Below are 10,613 nucleotides of genomic sequence, written 5' to 3' on the forward strand. Positions count from 1 at the left end.
AGCAAAGTCATCCATGGCCTCCGTGCAGGTGGGTCCATCCCTCAGCCCTCATCTTGCACACCCCATTAGATGCATTTGAAGCCACTGATCACTCTGTCCTTGAACACTCGCCTGCTTTTCCTCCTAGCTCACTGGTCCCTCCTTCTCAATCTCCTCTGCTGACCGAGATAAAGCACCCTGGGCTTCAGTCTATGGACCTCTTCTTTCTTGTTTATCTATAATCACTCCCTTGATAATCTTATCTACCCATAAAGGCCATCTATACATGACTCTCAAAATTATGTGTCTATAAAATATAGAATACAGTGTACCAGGATATAGAACGGTGCCAAAGAATGGGGAGCAGTTGCTTAACATATGCAGAATGTTTAACGAGGTTCAACTTCAATGTTTGGAAATGGGTAGAGATGATGATAGCGTGTAGTTGTGAGAATAACTAACAGTACTGAATGGTGTATAAATGCGATAGAAAAGACAAGTTTAGAGTCACGTATGTCACCAGAAGGAAAATTGGAGCTTAAACTATGGGAGTGTATAACACGGTGAATCTTGTGGTAGACAATGTCTGTGATTAAATGTACAAATATTAAAAAAATTTTCATGATCATGATGATGCATATGCAACTATATGATATTGTAAATCACTGATTATATATGTAGAACGGAAAGATCATATGTTAAGAATGTTTGTGTTCATTGTTATTTTTTTAATTAAAAATTAATTAATTAGGGGCGGGCCGCGGTGGCTCAGCGGGCAAGAGTGCTTGCCTGCTATGCCGGAGGACCCCGGTTCGATTCCCGGCCCCAGCCCATGTGGGAAACAAACAAACAAACAAAATATAATAAAACAAGAAAATGTTTAAAGATGTTTCCCTTTCATCCTTCCTTCCTTCAAAAAAAAAAAAAAAAAATTAATTAATTAAAATAAATAAATAAAATTATTTCACAAACTAGAACAAATAGAGACACTATTACAAGGCGTTAATAATAAAGGAATGTGGGAGAAAATGTACCCATTGCAAACTAGGGACTATAGTTAACAATAATATTTTAATATTTTTTCATCGACAGTAACAAGTATGCCACACCAAGACTACGGGTCAATAATAGGAGGGGATAGGGGTATGGGAGGATTGAGGTTTTATTTTTTATTTTTCTTTCTCTTCTGGAGTAATGAAAATGTTCTAAAATTCTGGAGTAATGAAAATGTTCTAAAATGATCGTGGGAATGTATGCACAAGTGTGTGAAGATACTGTGAGTCAGGCGCTCTACACTTTGGATGGTTTATATGGTGTGGGAATATATCTCAATAAAGTTGCCCTTAAGAAAAATCCTATGTCTAGCCTGAACCTCCTCCACAAGCTCTGGGCTTATCACCTTCAATACCTAAGGGTATCTCAGACATTAACATGTCCAAAACTGACTCCCCGATCTTCCCCCAAACTCTACTCCTACCTGTCTTCAGAATCTCAATAAATGGCAAAGTAGTCCTTCTGGTCACTTAGACCAAAACCTGGGGTCAGCTTTGATCTCCTCCTTTTTTCATGTCCCACACCCAGTATCCAACAAATTGCAGTGGTTCCATCTTCAAGATTTGCCCAGAATCCAACTACCTCTTAATACTTCCATCACACCTACCCTGGTCCAAACGACATCATCTTCCACCTGAAATAAACCATCACAAAGCATCTGAACTGCCCTCTAGTGGGTACCCAATTTATTCATAATAAAGGCCTCTCGAGGCTGCCCCTTTCTCTCTCTGACATTAACTCAGACCACTCTCCCCCTGGCTCAGTCCTCACACTGGCCTTCTCGCTTTACTTTGAATACGCCAGGTGTGTCCCTACCTTGATTGTTTGCTGTTTCCCTCTTCCTGTCTCCCAGGTGCTACAGGTCTTGCTCCCTCACCTCCTCAGGGCTTTGCTCAATTACTGCTGTCCAGAAGGCCTCTCCCAACATCATATAAAGCTGCAACCTCTCCCAGGACTCCCTATCAACCCCTCTGCTTCACTTATCTCCACAACACTTAACCACCAGGTGACAGCTTATACATTTTAACTATTTATTTGTTTACAATCAGCCTTTCCCTCACTAGAAGGTAAGGAATTTTCATGCATTTTGATCATTGCTATATTCCCAGTGCCTGACGTACAGTAGTGATGTAATAAATATAGGTTGAATAAGTTCTGAAATTATGTAAATATTTTCAGAGCCAGACAAAGAAAGAAATCTTCAATATTCCTTTTGGGAAGCCAGAATAACCCTGATACCAAATCTGGCAAAAATTAAAACACAAAAAGGAGAAAGCTATAGACCGATTTCACCTCCAACATTTTAAATAAAATATTAGCAAAGTCAGCAGGGCATTTAAAAGAATAATTCAACATCACCAAGTGAGGTGTATTCAACCCTGAAATGCAGGCCTGCCTCAATGCAAGGAACTCCTTAAATAATTCACAATATGCACACATCAAAAACTAAACTAAACTAAACTAACAACAACCAAAAGACCCTTTAGTCTCAACTATAAAATGAAGCTCCATACCCTGTAAACCATCAATCCTACCTCCACATCCCTACTCTTGGAGTATCCTCACACTTGTACATGAAGGAGCAAACCCATTTATATTTATTGAAACTTTGTTTGCAAGAACAACAAAAGGAGTCAGGGAGAGAGGAACAACCTAAATGTCCTGCTAGGAAAATGGATAAATCAACTATAGAAGTCCAAGCTCTAGAGCACTACATACCAGTGAACATAAATCAATGAGTGCTTCATTGATCAACACAGATAAATCTCAAAACACAGGGTAAATGACAAAGGTTGCAAATGATACCCAAGGCGTGGTACCTTTTAGTAAATCTGGAAAACTAACCAAACAATATCTTCTATTGTTTATGACCATGTTCACATATGTAGTGAAAGTATAAAAGCATGCAATTTCCCTGCAGGGAAGGAGTAGAAAGAAGTGAGAGCATCCAGCTTTAGCTGTGTCTTTAGTATTTTATTTATTATGAAAAGAGAAAGTGCTGATGGAATTTTGACAAAATACTATAGATTTGTTAAATCAAGCGGATGGGGTATGTGAAGATCAGCTAAATTTTTCTAAACTTTTTTGTATTCTTGAAATATTTCATAATTAAAAATTTTTTTAGTATTTCATAAATTCTTAACAGACTCAGTGTCCTATCCCTTTGTGACACATGCACACTCACACACAGAAACAACCAGTGGTGGAGTGCTAAATACAAAATGGCAAGTGCCCCAGGAAGTATGGCAGTAGAATAGAAATGGAATATCTTCTCTTTTGTATTAAGAAAAGAACCAACTGGGCCATAGCTTGAACGTAAATGGCTCCTACTCCTAACAGCCTTTGCAGTAAGATGGTCCTCCCGGGGCTGGTGACACTGCAGGCAGAAGAGTGGTGAAGAATGCTGGATGTCCTGCAGTTCAGCCCAAGGAGTTTTTATGAAAAATCCAGACTAAGGCATTCTGGAGCTTATAAAGGAGGTGAGCTAAGAAGCAGGGAGTTGGTGGCCACATGCCCAAGACTTCCTACGACTCAGAGAGGAAACTTTGGCAAGACCATTAGTTCATGGAATCCCTAAAAAGCTTCAAGTCTAACTGCCCCTGTCAACCCTCTGCTTAAACACTTTCACACTTAAACACTTCCAGAGCTGAGGTCCCACCGTTTTCAAGGCAGCCAGTTCAATTATTGGATGACTTAAGTTGCTGCAAGATTCTTATGTATTTTCAAGGTAAATAATCAGATTTAAAGCAGGAGGAATAATGGTATAATCATATTGGGTAAAGCGTGTATGTGTGTGTGTGTATGTGTGGAGTTTTACACCAAACAGTAACACTCTGAGAGTGGGAGTTATCGGTGGTTTTTATTTTTTTCTTTTTGCCTGTCCATATTTTCTAAGGCAAACAAGTTTTACATTGGCAAAGCATGAAGAGACAACACCAGGTATTTTTTAATATTGGTGGGGAGAGACTGTCCTTTCTCCCAGAGGTGAGACAGATCCCTTCATATCTTGGACTCACTGGTCCCAGTTCTGTTGGATCTATTGGATCTACTCCCAAGTGGGCAATGGGTCCAGGCTAGACCAGTCATGGAGAGGCCAGGTCAGAACTTTCAGTGTGGCCCATTCAGACTAGTCACATACCACCCAGTGCGAAAAGAATGAAGCTGTTCAGTAGCCAGTAAACTTAAGCATGTCCACGCTTCAGATCAGGGAGTGGGGGGAGGGGGCAGTTTCCTTGCAGAAAAAAGGGGCTGTATTCAGTGTTCGCATTCCAACCAGCACCTTCCAGAAATGCAATGATTTTAAAGCCAGTTCAGCTAAATGCAGGTTCTGGAGGAATATTTAGGTCTGAACACTCCAGGTGAAGGAAAGAGTAACGCCTGGCATTTATATACCCTCGGGAGAAAAGTTTTACAGGCATTATCTTATTTAATTCTTAATCCAGACTATTCTCTCTTCCCACCACCCTAACCAATACACACAGTGTATCCAGAATGTTGGGAGTCTATGAAAATATTTATTTTTGCTGGGAAGAACCAAAGCTTTCATCAGATTCTCAAAAGGGTTTGTTGACCCCAAAACGTTTAGAACCACTGGGCTGACAGCCCAGCCCAGACCTGGTGTTTCCTCATCTGATAAAAGCAGGACTGAGCGGCAGTCTCAGCAATCTCTTCCAGCTCTGGCTGCCCCTCCCTCTATCTCACTGGTACTTTGGTGCTGGGACTTATTGCCAGGGCCTGGCAGTGAGCCAGGCTTCACTGCCTCTCACAGCCTCCCACGGGACGTGCCGTGGAGTGGATGTCTGCCTGCCTGGTGACCGGATTTGCCGCTGACAAAACCCTCCACCAGGCTAGAGGATTGTGCACCCTGTCTGCCTACAATTTATTCTCTTTGGTTACTTTGACTGCAGCCAAGTGCAGGAGAAATTTGAATCTGAATGCCCCTGCTTCTGAAATAAGCTTAGAAAAGCATGGACTCTCTTTAACAAAGCGCGAGCCTGGCTGAATTTGAAGAACCCCGTTTGGGCTGGGATAAAGACACACAGGCAGACGCAGTCCAAGTCAGCCAAGTCTCGGGTAACCAAAGGCAGATGAAGTTCTCACAGGAGGCAGAGCTCCAGCCTGCAGCGGAGGCAGCAATGTTGCACAGGAAGGACGGTGATCGCAGGGAAGGACCCGGGAGGGTGGGAGATGAGTCAGGAAACACGAAGAAGCTCACCTGAAGCATGAATTCTGGGAAGTCCCGGGTGTAAATAAGAAAAGAATACCTTCAAAACCACATGTGGAAAAAAAAACCTACATATGTAGGTAGGCTTGTTCCAACATAGTTTGGAATAGCAAAAGATGGGAAAAAACGTATACGTGCCTCCTTTGGTGTCTGCTTAGTACACTACGGAAAAACACGTGGTCACTAAAAGAAGACGGTAGATGGATATGGACCGATACAGAGAAAACTCTAATTTTTTCTAGCTAAATGAAGAAAAAAAACAAGGCATAGAAAAGTATGTAAAGTGTATAGAGTATGTTATTCTTCACGTTTTTTAAGAGAATATGCCGATAAAGCGATACAATATCTGAAAGAATTCCTAAGAATCAGGTTAGGATGGAGGGAGACTCACTTTTTACTATAGACCTTTCCAGGCCTTTTGAATTATTTATTGTGCACCTGTATGGCTGGGCAAAAATACAAATAAGTAAATAATGCTAAAAACGGGAATAATAACAAATAAAGAGGCTACCCTTGGGTGGGCAACCTGCCCTGCCCAAAGGCAGAGGTGGGATGCTTTGGGGTTTGCTGGAGAAAGGGCAGGAGCTGAGAATCACCCCAGGCTGGGGGACAGCCGCTGACTTCAGGCTGGTGGGAAGAGCTGGGAGAGGGCAGGTGTGGCTGGTCCTCTCTCGGTGGGTGGGAAAAGCCCCAACCAGGCCTCCCACGGACATTATCCCACCTCTCTGAACATTACCGGGTATTGTTCTTTGCTTCATTCTGGCCTTTCCCCCACAATCTGATTTTCTTTTCGTTTTCCTCTCCCACTCTCCAAGTCCTTTCTCTTCCATGTCTTCTTTGAAAAAGAAAGTTACACCAATAAGGCAAAAATAAAGATGTCGCTAGGTTGCTGCTGCCTCCCGGGACAGGATCCTATTTGCCTCAATCCGGTTACCAGTTGTGGCTTCTGCTGGCAGCAAATTTTGCTGAGAAAAGACAGTCAATCAGTCGGTTACTTTGTCTCAAAGAACCAAGTAATAAGTTCAGCCATTTTCCCCTGCTTTCATTGTTTGACTGAATAGGACTAGGCAATTCAAGTCAAGAAGATTGAAAATGACATGTATAGATGCCTTCTTTTTACTCCCTTCCCAACTCATGACACACTGAATTATTCATTCAGACTGTGTTATTCATTCTTCATTCCACCATGAAAAGGAGCATAAAATGACCTCAAACCTAAGGTCCCTAAAATAAGCTCCCTTCCCCATATTCCAATTTCAATTAAACAATCAACCCACAGAGGCATAGTGAGCCAGCTATGTTAAGGCATCACACTAAGCATTGCAGAGGTACAGAGGAGCAGAAAAAGGGCCTGTGGACAAGAAGAATAGATAAAACAGAACATGTAAATAGACCACAAATAAGCAAAACAGTAAAGAGCCAAAAAACTGACAAGTCAGAGGAGAGCAGGCACTTTGAGCTAGATTATCTCTGAAGGCTCTGGCCTGGGCTTTGATGTTGGGTAGATGTCAAAAAAGAGTCCTGCCCTAACTTCTGTTTTTGTCATTTAATTCTTACTACTATCCAGCAAAGTGGGTGGTTCCCAGGTCTTTGCTCCCCTGTATAGATGGGTTCAATTTGAATCAATGAATATTTCCACTCAGCATAATGTCCTTAAGGTCCATCCAGAACCAAAAGGACAAATACTGTATGGTCTCACTGATATGAACCAACACTAATGAGTGGGCTTGGATAATTTCAGTTAAGAACAGAGACCATCAGGAGATAGAAATAGGGTAGATATTGGGTAAATGGAACTGAAGGGATACAGATTGTGCAACGGGACTGATTCTAAAAATTCAGAAATGTATAGCACAGTACTACCTAACTATAATACAATAATGCTAGAATACTGAATGAAGCTGAATGTGAGAATGATAGAGGGAGAAGGGCTAGGGCACAAATGAAATCAGAAGGAACGATAGAGGATAAAGACTGAGATGGTATAATCTAGGAATGCCTAGAGTGTATCATGATAGTGACTAAATACACAAATTTAAAACTGTTTTGCCTGAGAAAGAACAAAGGAATGTCAATAATGCAGGGTGTTGAATATAGATGGTAATTAATATTTTAAAACTTTATCTTATGTGTGAGACTAAAGCAAAAAATGTTTATTTGGTACAAAATTTATACTTGGACTAGTGTATTTCCGAATATAACTTCTGTGGACAGCTTAATTGAACACCATAAGTACTTGGAACTTGAGTAGGACATGAGATTTTGTAGGTTTATCAGAGTGATGCCTTGATAAATCCCAGAAAGATTTGAACAGTGAATAAAAAAGTATTTACAAAGTCCCTGTTCTAGTTGGCTAGCTGCCAGAATGCAATATACCAGAAACAGAATGGCTTTTAAAAAGGGGAATTTAATAAGTTGCTAGTTTACAGTTCTAAGGCCAAGAAAATGTTCCAATTAAAACAAGTCTATAGAAATGCCCAATCGAAGGCATCCATCCAGGGAAGATACCTTGGTTCAAGTAGGCCGATGAAATTCAGGGTTTCTCTCTCAAGTGAGAAGGCACATGGCAAACACAGTCACAGTTTCTCTTTCAGCTGGAAGGGCACATGGTGAGCAAGGCGTCATCTGCTAGCTTTCTCTCCTGGCTTCCAGTTTCATGAAGCTCCCTGGGAGGCATTTTCCTTCTTTATCTCCAAAAGTGACTGGCTTGTGGACTCTCTTCTTCGTGGTGCTGCAGTATTTCCAGCTTTCTCCAAAATGTTTCCTCTTTTGTAGGATTCCAGTAAACTGATCACGACCCACCCAAATGGGTGGAGACATGCCTCTACCTATTCCAGTTTAACAACCACTCTTGATTAAATCACATCTCTGGGGAGATGATCTGATTACAGTTTCAAACATACAATACTGAATAAGGATTAGAGAAATGGCTGCCTTTACAGAATGGGATTAGGATTAAAACATGGCTTTTCTAGGGTACATACATCATTTCAAACCAGCACAGTTCCCTTGGGGGAATGGTGAAAAAGGGGGAAAATTCAACTTTCCCAAGTGGAGAATTCTTGATATTCTCACAAGCAATGGGGACAACCAAAGCAATAGGCTGAGCCCCCAATCTTGGGATTCGTTCATATAAAGCTTAACCCCACAAAGGATAGGCCAAGCCTACTTAAAATTAGGCCTAAGAGTCACCCCCAAGAGAACCTCTTTTGTTGATCAGATGTGGCCTCTCTCTCTCAGCCAACACGACAAGCAAACTCACTGCCCTCCCCCTCTCTACGTGGGACATGACTCCCAGGGGTGTGGACCTTCCTGGCAATGTGGGACAGAAATCCTAGAATGAGCTGGGACTCAGCACCAAGGGATTGAGAAAACCTTCTCCACCAAAAGGGAGAAGAGAGAAATGAGACAAAATAAAGTGTCAGTGTCTGAGAGATTCCAAACAGAGTCGAGAGGTTATCCTGGAGGTTACTCTTATGCATTAAATAGATATCACCTTTTTAGTTAAGATGTAACAGAGAGGCTGGAGGGAACTGCCTGAAAATGTAGAGCTGTGTTCCAGTAACCATGTTTCTTGAAGATGATTGTATAATGATATGGCTTTTGCAACATTGACTGTGTGATTGTGAAAACCTTGGCCTGATGCTCCTTTTATCTACCTTATGGACAGATAAGTAAAACATATGGATTAAAAATAAATAAATAATAGGGGGAACAAATGTAAAAATAAAATAAATTAAAAAAAGAAATAAAAGACAATAAATCTGGATTGTTTTAAGCCACTGAGTTACTGGTAATTTGTTACAGCAGCAACAGGAAACTTGCATACACACACACACAAAAAAAATAAATAAATAAATAAATAATAAATGTTTCCTAATACACATCAGAAATGAAGGCTCAAAGAGCCCAGGTGTTTTGATGAGTGCTCTCCAGCACATTGTGCTAGAATCAGGGGTCAAGTCTCCTGGCTCCCTAGTTGGAGTTCTGTTAAATGAGAGGAAAGAGCCAGGTTTTTCTGGCCAGGGCATCAGCTGGCACAAGGTCCAGAGGTACAAGGAAGAGCCAGCAAACCAGGCCAGCTGGTAGAGTGGGAGAAGGACCAAGAAAATTGGGATTTACTCCCAATCCTGTAAGGTATACACACACACACACACACACACACACACACACACACACACACACACACACACTTTTTGTTTTCCTCACATTTCTTCCTGAGAAAGTATGAACAACAAGCAAAGCATTAACCATGCATCAGCTGAACCAGGACAGAGAGGAAAGCTTTGACCTTTAGGCCATTGCCCCTCAGAAGAATCCAGCTCCAAATCTATTCGGCAGGATGAGGATGATGATATTAAAGCCTCCACCTGGGTGGATCTGACTTTATGTCAGATGCTCAGAGAGGTAAAAGTAATTCTAGTCAGCAAAATACGTAAATAAAAGGAGTTTTATTATCTATGCAAAGTGATACACATTCTCCCAGAACTGATAAAATTTGGCAGAATTTCAACTACATGCAAAAGAATTATCAGCGAGGCAAGGTATTTATTCTAGGGGCAGTAAATTGTGGGGTGAGATGTGCAGTTCAGCTTATTGGTCTGGGGCCTCCAAATGGCCAACACTCTACCATCGGGTGAGCAACTTGGATACACTATAACTAGAATTTCTTGCAACCCCAGCTGATATGAGCAGGAAAGAACTGAGCATGACTTGACAAAAGATAGTAGACAGTGGCCTCAGCTTTCTCTGCCCAGGTTGGTCAGCCTTCTTATCTGCACAGACAGGATAATAGACTCTAAGAAAAGTTTCTTTGAAGCCTTCAGAAGGCACTTCCACGTGGGTACAGCTCCTATCATCTTGACCTTTACTCTCAGGGCAAACTGTCAGGGGGCAGAGTGAAAGGGGGCCTTTCTATGGTGTCTTCAGATCTGAATATATTCATAAATGGGATAAAGTTCAGCTTCTTCCAGGATATGTCCTCTCCCTGGTTCCCAGGTTCTAACATGTCCACTCTAGAGTCCTCTAAGAAATACAGACCCTCTGCTTCACAAAAGACCTTAAAACCAACCCATTCAATCCCCATCCTGTGATGTAATCCCTTCCATTAGTCTGAGCACAGTTCATCATGCCACGGATGTGAACAGGATGTAATAAAGGGAACTGACCACTTCAGAAGGCAGCCAGTCCATTCTACTCAAGTCACTGAAAAGGTTCAAAGTCCTTTAGTGGAAGTTAAATCTATTCCTGATGGTTCCCACCTGCTGGTTTGAGTTCCAGCCCCAGAACTGCCCGATGAAGTGGGTGCCCTCACCCACATGCTACTTGAGTCCCTAAAGCCTGTCAGTATGACTCC

The sequence above is a fragment of the Tamandua tetradactyla genome, chromosome 18, assembly GCF_023851605.1.
Source record: "Tamandua tetradactyla isolate mTamTet1 chromosome 18, mTamTet1.pri, whole genome shotgun sequence".
In the NCBI taxonomy this organism is placed as follows: Eukaryota; Metazoa; Chordata; class Mammalia; order Pilosa; family Myrmecophagidae; genus Tamandua; species Tamandua tetradactyla.